A 10118-nucleotide genomic window follows, 5' to 3' on the forward strand; every position below is an offset into this window, starting at 1 on the left:
TACTAAGGGTAGCCCTTTTACTCAATATGGGCTACATACGGGCAGCATTGTACTAAATATGGGCTACAAGCTGGTAGCATTGTATTCAATATGGGTACACAGAGCCTGTAAAATTTTGGACAACGCATTAATGGAAATTCAGGTTATGTTAGAAATAATATGTTGGCTGCAAACATGAAATACTGTGTGTTCAAATTGAACATCAGACAAAAGATTCTTGTACATGTACTTCCAATTTCATTTTTTTAAATGTTTTATCTATTTCTTCTTGATGGAACAGAGTGATATCAAAGGGTTTAAGAGCTTAATAGCATTATCCTGCAAGAAATACAAGGTTTTTTGTTAAAAGACTTAACAGTTATTAAAGTACTCTCAACTTTTATTCACATAAAGTATTACACACATATACATGGATTCATACATACATAGCAGGAAGTGTTTTTCGTAATTGCACATGATATATATATATATATATATATATATATATATATATATATATATATATATATATATATATATATATATATATATATATATATATATATATATATATATATATATATATATATATATATATATATATATATATGTCTTTTAAAACCTTCAAAAACTGGAATGCTGTTTCTTCTTTTGCAAAGGAATACATGTATATACCGTTTCATTTCCAGATAAAAAAGATTGTATGCTTTCTTAGAAGATGAGCCTTAAAGGAATGGTTAAGGATCAATGGAGAAAAAACTGGCAATTACATTTACAACATTGCTTAATGTATTTGATAAAAAAGCTTGAACTATGCAGCAGTCCTAGAAAAGATGGATCTTAGCTTCATCACCAAGATGCTCTTCAAACTCATCCATTTGCTCAAATGTTCCAATTGGAAGACTGATGTTCTCTGGCAGTTGCACTGGCTCGTCATCAGTAGCTGACCTAGCCAAGAGCTGCTGCAGCATCCGCTTCATTTCCCTGCTCTCGTCTCTCATTGTTTCCAACACTGTTAAAATCTGTGTAACTGCATCTGACGACAGAGTAAAAAACAACTGTACCTAAAATTATGTTGACAATAATATATATCACAGCTGGGTCAGATATAATTATATCGGATGTGTGCCGATATAACGGCGGCGGGCCCGATATGTCCCAACAGCTGTTGTACACCTAGGGCTGATTATAGCAACTTGCACCTATATGCCCGTCAACGTCAATTTGTTTCTTTTATTAGTAGAAGTAGTGCTGCAACAATATGCCAAAACCCGTATTGCAATATATTGTCAGTTCAAAAACCCGTATTGCAATGTATCGCAATATATTGCTAACTTGTACCAAAATTATAACTTGCCAATTACCCGATAATCCCGTATATTCCAGTTTTAAAGCAAATTTTGGTAAATATTTACTATACCGGTAAATGTGCTCAAGAATAACAAGAAACACAAACATTCGCAACTTTTCATAAAGTATCATATACATTTTGGCATTTGTTACTATTTAAAGATGTGATGAAATAACGTCCAACCGGGGCGTTTTTTCCACTGAACACGCTTAATTCACCTGACGTGTTGTTCACGTTTTTATACAACACAAAATACACACATACTTTCCATGCGACGTTCTACATGTCTGTATAATTTTCGCGTGATTTTTATTGAGACAAAGGCTAAAGCACTTTTTATTAGACGCTATAATTTGTTATTGTCGCATTAGCATTAAAATTTTGAAGCGTATTTCCGAAATTTGGATTACAAATTTAATAATGCTCAATTCAGAATTGAACGAAACATTTACAGCTGTGCGCAATTCATTCAACGATAATCTGTTCAAAAGCATCAAACGAATGCTCCGATGTAACAACGCTACTCTGTATAATATACTTTTCAGACTGCTATTTTTACGAAAAAAATTATTTACACTGCTTTGTTTTGTTTACCTTGTTATCATTATTTCGGATGGCTTTTCTGGACGAAATGTGAATGAATTTTTGTAAAATGTTTGTACCGGTATGATGAAAATCGTATCGCAATACAATATGCGGATTGCGTATTGCGATATATACCGATATATTGTTGCAACACTAAGTAGAAGTACGTATTATTATAGATCACTAAATGACTGTGTATTATATATTTTTTAAGTTGGATTATCTGTTTACATCAATTATTTATGACATTAACTATCAGGTATTTTATAAGCAGTAATTCCAAAACTGAAATTATTTTAAGTTAAAGTTTCAAGCACAAAAATCAGTTCCTTTGTCCTATGAACTGTCTTTGGGAAGGCTCTTAAGCTGCCTGGACTTAATGGTAGTGACCGGCCTCTGTCATGCACTGCTGGACATTCCTTGTAAAGATAATGTTGGCAAATAAGGTGGTGGTGAATATTTTATTTTCTGAAATAAATGTGTTCAATAAACATTACGAATTTAATTATTTCTTTATACACAGACTTTTTTAATATTCTGCAAATATGTGTTTAAATAATCATTAAAATTTGTCCACAGGCAGACAACCTTGGCTTGCGTGCAAGTAATCAAAGACCTATAAAAAAACATTATATTATATGTCTTTGATGTAATACGTTTAAATTAATATTATCAATGTATGAGATAAGTAAGATTCTCATGCATTAGCATGATTACTAATTAAGTGTTCCATTTTTTCAGACATGCGCCTGTCTGCCATAAATAGTTTGTATTGAATTTTAGGCAGAATCAAGTTGAATTAAGCAGTTTAACTAAGAGATTGGTCTATGGCGACAATCGAACGTAACGACTTACGTCGCGAAAATACATGGCAAAGGCAAAGCGAATAAAGAAATCTAATAATTTGCCATTCAAATTATTAAACATAAATAATAAATAAATAATGCGTGATCAGCAATATATATCTGAATTCAAAAGAAATATATAATTACGTGTATAATATCACAATTTAACAAATTGCCATTAAATGTGATGAAGAAGTAAAATTATTAGGTGTCACAATCGATTTTCAACTTAAATTTAATAGCCATATATCTAACATATGTAAAAAAGCCTCAAGGCAATTAAATGTTTTTAAAAGAATTGGAAAACACCTTTGTAAATTAGGTAAACTTACCATCTATCATTCTTTTATCCTATCTAGTTTTAACTATTGTCCTGTAGTATGGCATTACTGTGGGGAAGTAAATACAAAGAAAATGGAAAAAAATCAAGAGAGAGCATTAAGATTTATTTATGACGATTATGTTTCAACTTATGACGATTTATTGAATAAGTCAAAATTGCCTTCATTAAAAATTAGGAGACTAAGATCAATTATTTTGGAAACATTTAAAATAGTCAATAATCAAACTCCAATTTATCTTAATGACCTTGTAAATCTTAAATCTAATTCCTATTCTTTTAGATACACCAGAACTGCTGAAATCCCCCAAGTAAGAACATCAAGTTACGGCATCAACTCTTTCCGTTTCGGGGCTGCCAAACTGTGGAACTCTCTCCCCCAACATTACAGGGACCAATTACATTTCAACCAGTTTTCCAGTTTGGTTAGCTCATGGGACGTGGAGAGCTGCCGCTGCTCCTATTGCATGTATCAAACATAGTTGCTAAATTTTGCTTTTTGTTGTTGCTTGCATGCTCTATGTTTTCATGCATACTGTGATATAAGCTTGTTCATGCAACGAAACTGATTATTATTAAATATGTTAGTTGCTTAAAAAAAATCTTTTTATTTGGCTTTTTGTTGCTAGCTCGTTTAAGGTGCTAAATTTTTTAGATTTTGTTGCTTGCTTGCTGTTGTGTTGCATGCACACTGTGATATTCGCTTTTCTTTTTACTCATGCAACGAACCTGATTTGAATATAAATATGTAAGTTAAATCATTATAAGTAAAATATACTTTCATTAAATATGTAAGTGCTTAAATTTTGGCTTTTTGTTGCTTGCTTGTTTAAGTTGCTAAAAATTTGGCTGCTTGTTGCCTGCATGTTTCTTATGTTTCATGCACACTGTGATATATGCTTTTTTATAAATAAGCTTAATCATTATTAAGTAAATATACTTTCATCACAACTATTGTAAATCCTTTAAGTAAAAAATTATGTTTTAATTACAAGCTTACTTTTTTATGTGTTTATATCTTTTATATAGCTGCTAAGTTATTATATAGTTGCTTAGTTATTTTATAGTTGCTAAGTTATTATCATGTGCTTTGTTAGTAAACTAAATATGCCTTTGATATTTTAACAAGAAATATGAAAATTTATTTATTTATCTATGCCTTGTACATAACCATATTACTATTTATATGTGTCGGTCAATAGCTATACATAGCTAATGTTATACTGTTATTTATTGTTAACCGACTTGAAATAAAAGTTTGTATCTTGTATCTTGTTGTATCTTGTTTCGAGTGTTTTTGTTATGAATGTTTTCGCGAGGCGGAATTAACATCTGCGCATGCGCATATTATTTAAATACTTTATTTTTCTGCGCGATTATTTAAATTAAAACTATCTCTTGAAAATAACTACATATTAATCATAGTATATACATTATTTAAGACAAAGCAATATCAAAAACAGAATGTTCAAAAAATGTGCGCCCGATAGCTGATTTTGTCCTTTGTTGGGCGGCCCAAATGGGACCCGTATGAGACCCATATGGGCTGCATATTATTTGCTTATGCATTGATTTTATATTTTTGGGTAAAATATTAGCAGTTGAGATCAAGTTTGTCATACATACGTTGTAAGAAATTAGTTTTTAATCAAATAAATAAAAGTGTATATCTTTTTCTTGATAGCGCAATAATATGGGACCTATAGACCGTTCCAGAATCGATAAATTGACCGCCGCCATATTGTCAGTCACGTGACTGTCCGCCATTACACTACTGCCAACTTCTGCGAGTCAGCGATTCCAAAAGCCAAAGACGTAGCGAATACCCGCTTCGCCGACGTCGGATAAATAAATTACTAAATGAATTATTTTCAGACGACTATCACATTTTTGTTGTTAAATTGATTGTTTGAAGTTGAGATTGATTGTTACAAATAAAAAAATAAAATGCTCTTGTGTGTTTTGTGTGTGTGTGTAAACAAGTGATAATCATCGGCGAAAATTTGCCGGTTCAGTCGCTCATATTATTTTGATTAGACATTTTACTTATTACTTGTTACAAACATTTCACGCATGTATTGTTGTGTTGATTTTAATAGCCGCAACATCAAGCAGATTATACTTATTAAAGATTCTCGCGCAATTATTTAACGCTAATTGTTTGAAATGGGTAAAACTCTATACTCTAAAATCATAACACATTGTATTAAGTATGGTACTTTTTATACGCCTTCCATTATTTTTCTTGTTCTAACTGAAATCAGATATGAACAAATTGTTGTTTGGACTTAAATTTTATTTTGTGAGCTGGAATTATGTCTCGTACAAAAACCCGAACTTTTGGGAGAGTGATATTGATCTTGACGATCTTTTAGGAGATTATATGGAAGACGAAGAGAAAGTGAATTTATTTAGTTGAGTAGATTTTCATCTTTGGAATCATTTACGAGCTATTAAGCTAAAAATCTTTAAAAATGTATTTTATAGGTTTTTGTAGTAACGCAAAACATATGGATAACGACGCTTGTTTAGTCAATTAATCGAAACGAAACTCCGAAAAAAAACACACCTAAATAATATTTCAAAAATATATTATTTAGTGCCAGAATCATTTATTAATACATTTATTGGTGTCTTAAAAAACGCGTCATTAGCATCAAAGTAAAGATTATCTGAAGACTGAAAGGCCGACAATTTGACACAACAAAGAGCTCTATGCATAAGCCGTATTATTTTTTGCAGAAAAGCTTCAATAAATTACAATAGTAATACATCTAATTTTAAAAATATAATTATGAATGACAAGAGTACGTTAATGTGATAAACACGTGAGTGATAGAAAGTGTAAGGGGTGCATTGAAAATAAACGTACTACAAAGCCCTATTAAAAGCGAAGTGCATGCCAGTTTTTACATGAAACTGTATTTGATGGGTTTCGTACAGAGAATGACGCTATTTAGGAATATTAACATACAACTGAAAAACACAACTTTACATGATGCAAATTGAACTGTGTATTCATGTACAGTCCACTCTCGTTATCTCGACATCGGATATCTCGATATTCTCGATATGTCGAAGTAAGCTCAATGTCCCATTTTTTCCCCTTCTTTGTCTATATAAATAAACATCGCTTATCTCGATTTTCGTTATGTCGAATAATTCGATATGTCGATATAAAATTGTGTCCCCAGTCCCGATTTTACATGTTTTTACTGTGGTTTATCTCGAAGTGCGAATAACTGCCTCAGAGTCGGCAAAAGGTGAGAAAATTGTCTTTGATACTTCACCGTCCCGCTTCGCCCGGCTGCTCCCCATACTGTGCGGTAGGAAATTGATCCGTTAATTGCATCACTGATCACACGTGTATAATGTCGTTAGCGATTAACACTTGAGTAAGGCCTGTCACTTTAACTGTCACTTTTTAACATCAATATTAACTGCAATTAATACACAGTCTGCCGAAACCGAAAGACTATTTGTTTTTACAAACAACATTCCAAAATGCATTGAGTTATATTTTTGCGTATATAAACCGTTGCAAATTTACAGAATGTTGTTCTCCAAAACTCATTATCATGGCTAACTTGAAAGAATATTTCAAACTACAAAATGTACATGTACAGTTCAGTATTCCGGAACGTGATTTACGCATGTTCAGATGGAAAACCCTCGTCTTGATTGGACGTCAATTGCATCATTACTTTAAATAGCAACATTACCGGATGTTTACTCGACAGTTTAGAAAAATTATAACAGCATGTGTTCATGCAATTTTGTAATACTTAAAACGTCATTTTAAGCAATTAAATAGCAAAAGTAATCTTACCTCGTAAAAACGCGTATATATCAGGTAGAGAGTATTATGCCACACGGTGACGGCTTTAGTTAGACCACTTAGCAGGTATTTAGATGCTAAAAACAAGGTAAATTTTCGTCTCATTTTTTTTTGAAAACGCCCAATCGGATATCTCGAACTCTCGTTATCTCGATATTTTTTCTTGTTCCCGCCGACTTCGAGATAACGAGAGTGGACTGTATATTGAAAACTCGTTACTAGTGAGTATGAGTGGCAAATATCTAACATTTTAACACATATATATCTATATACATATTGTTTTAAACATTATTTACCCCCGTTGGTGTCAAATGTAATTTCTTGTTTTTATGATGGCGTTCGTGCATTGCCATAACATTAAAGCTTCATACGAAATGAGGTAGTTTTAATTAACCGATACCCGCTAAATACGTTAAATGTTATGTTTTTAGGTAAATTTTATAATTATCAAATACTTTTTTTTCATAAATTAAACCAGGAATTAAACGGGCTAGTATCTTTACGGTGTACAATTTCTGATATTCTATATTGGACATAACTTTTAATTTGTACAATATGTAACATATCTAATGTACGCAACTGTTAAGTATGTCGGAGGTAAAATATTAAACCAAATGACGGCTTAATACTACCAGAAAGAGAAGACATGGTGGTATCATCAATTGACCAGTCGCCAAAGTATCGATCGCTCCGCCCACATTTTTCGATCTGCCAATCAGATATCGATTTTTCACACACCCCTCAGCGACGCTAATCTGGCCGCCATTTTGTCTGACAAACAAAGCGTGTTGTACATATGGAATGGACGTAATTTTTAAGAGTTTACACAGATTTTATATCAAATGCATGATCATTACTGTTCGATCATTATTCAAAATTGTAGGTGCTATACAAACTTTATTAAAGGTTATTATTTTATCTTTATTTCTTGAACATATGAACGAGTAATGAGAAAACAAACACAATAAATAGTTTAACCACACCAGGTTTGTGTTCTATAAAACGTGTTATACCGTTTAATGCACAATATTATTAAGCAGTTTGGGCAACATATTAATTGCCAGACGTGCTTATTAATCTCAGCGTAATTGTCGATGTTTAATAAATAGCAGTATGTTGCGTGGATCTCAGAATGAAGGAACATTAATGCATTGTTAGGTACTGTACACAAGAAAAGAAAACTATTTAATTACTTAAATGATTTCCAATTATATATTTATTTTCTGTGTATCATAAACAAGGGAAATCATTATAAATTGTTAACTTAAATATTGTTTTAACTAAAGTAAAAACAACAAAAAGGTGATTTCAACGCGGCTTAGCCAGCTTAACGCCACTTCAAGTGTAAAATGTACGGCTTATAATACAACAACAACATTTCTAATACAACATATATTGATACGGGGAGAAATGTGAAAATTGCAATTAACATATAAGGGCCATCTTGTTATAAATAAGCAAATGCATAATATGCTAAATTTATTTTATGCTTTCAGGTGGTTTATAGCGAAATATCAGTGAATTAAAACTGATAATTTCACTGTTTCAAACAATGAAAATTAACAGTGTAAATTATCGATAATGTTCACTGTTTACTGTGAAATGACGTCATTTATTTGACGAAATGACGTCATTATCCCAGCGAAATTCTTTAGTTAAACTCTTTAACAATGTATATAAACTGTGAAAAAAAGCATAAAATAAAAAGAAAATTTGTTGGATTCGGTGGAATATCGATTTTAATTCACTCGTGATCACAGAAAATATATATTTTCTATGATCACTCGTGAATTAAAATCGATAATCCACCGAATCCAACAAATATCCTCTATGTATTCAATTCGAATGTTCGTGAACAGCAACGTAATACCAACATTTCACATTTTGATAGTGAAATGTAACAACTTTGCATTAAACATAAATGAAATAAAATGCATATTAGACTATCTGTTAATGAAACTACGAAATTAGGCCTGTATTAAATTATGGTTACAATCAAAATTTAATTTATATCTTAATAAAAAAAATCGGTGTCTTTTTAAAAATAACACAATAAAACAAAGATCTAAACATTTTTAAATAACAAAGAACCCATCATGATATGGATATGTCATTTGCATTTAATAAAAATATTTTCAAAATTATATATGAATAGCCACCGGGTTCACTGTCAGACGGTTGAATACAAGTTCAAAATCAATATGAAATAAATGCTCATTTTTACAACGGATTTTTCATCAACTCCCTATATAATATGTATAAGAAACGTTTCTGATAGTCAGTCTGCCGTTAACTCATTTATTTTGATTACGCCATTTCTCTCTAAAGTATTTATGATTGTTTTAACGTTTTACAAAGCAGTTTAGTTTAGTGTGCGGCTTTAATAATTTATATTTTAGAAAAGAGCATAATACATCATTACAAACATAAAATTTCCCTCACGTAATCCGCTATAATTGCGATCTGCTTGACGAGGTTTTCTAATCACTAGACCACGTGACTATGTGGGCAGAGATCAATAATTTGGCGACTGGTCAATTGTGTTTAATGACCAGACTGTCATCTGCCACCCAGTGTGTTTTATGACACCCCGGGATGACACCATGTTGTTAGTTAAGTCTGGATAATATCTGATCAAAACGAGATCGGATTATGCAGAACAAACGGGCAATTCAACACTGGAATGCAAAGGATTACGCGATTTTAAGATTGATGCAAATAATCAAATGATAAATATTGCATTTAATTTAATTAAATGTTTTTTTTTAATGTGTCAACGTGTTTATTTTCCAGACAAATACCTTTAAAATGCACGTTTTTCAAAAAAAAATCTGTTATAACACTAGCTTAACATCTCTAGCAGAAAAACTTTATTTCATACAATTTGCATGACAAACAAAAAAGTTTTACAAAAAGAAAGAAAGTCATCCGTTGAATAATCGGCGCTCTCTTATATATGTTACCGGTTGTTAGGCAGTAGTTTAATGGCGGACGCGGAGAGTATTCAGGGGAGATAATTGGGTAATTACTAAATTCTGGAACGGTCTATATGGGACCCTTAAGGGCATTCCCATATGGGCTAACCCATATAGGTCCCAAATGACTCCCATTTGGGCTTACCCATATGAGTTTGCCCAGAAACAGCCCGGTAGCTGATTTTGTGCTTTGTTGGGCGGCCCA

The sequence above is a fragment of the Dreissena polymorpha genome, chromosome 10 (genome assembly GCF_020536995.1).
Source record: "Dreissena polymorpha isolate Duluth1 chromosome 10, UMN_Dpol_1.0, whole genome shotgun sequence".
Taxonomy (NCBI): Eukaryota; Metazoa; Mollusca; class Bivalvia; order Myida; family Dreissenidae; genus Dreissena; species Dreissena polymorpha.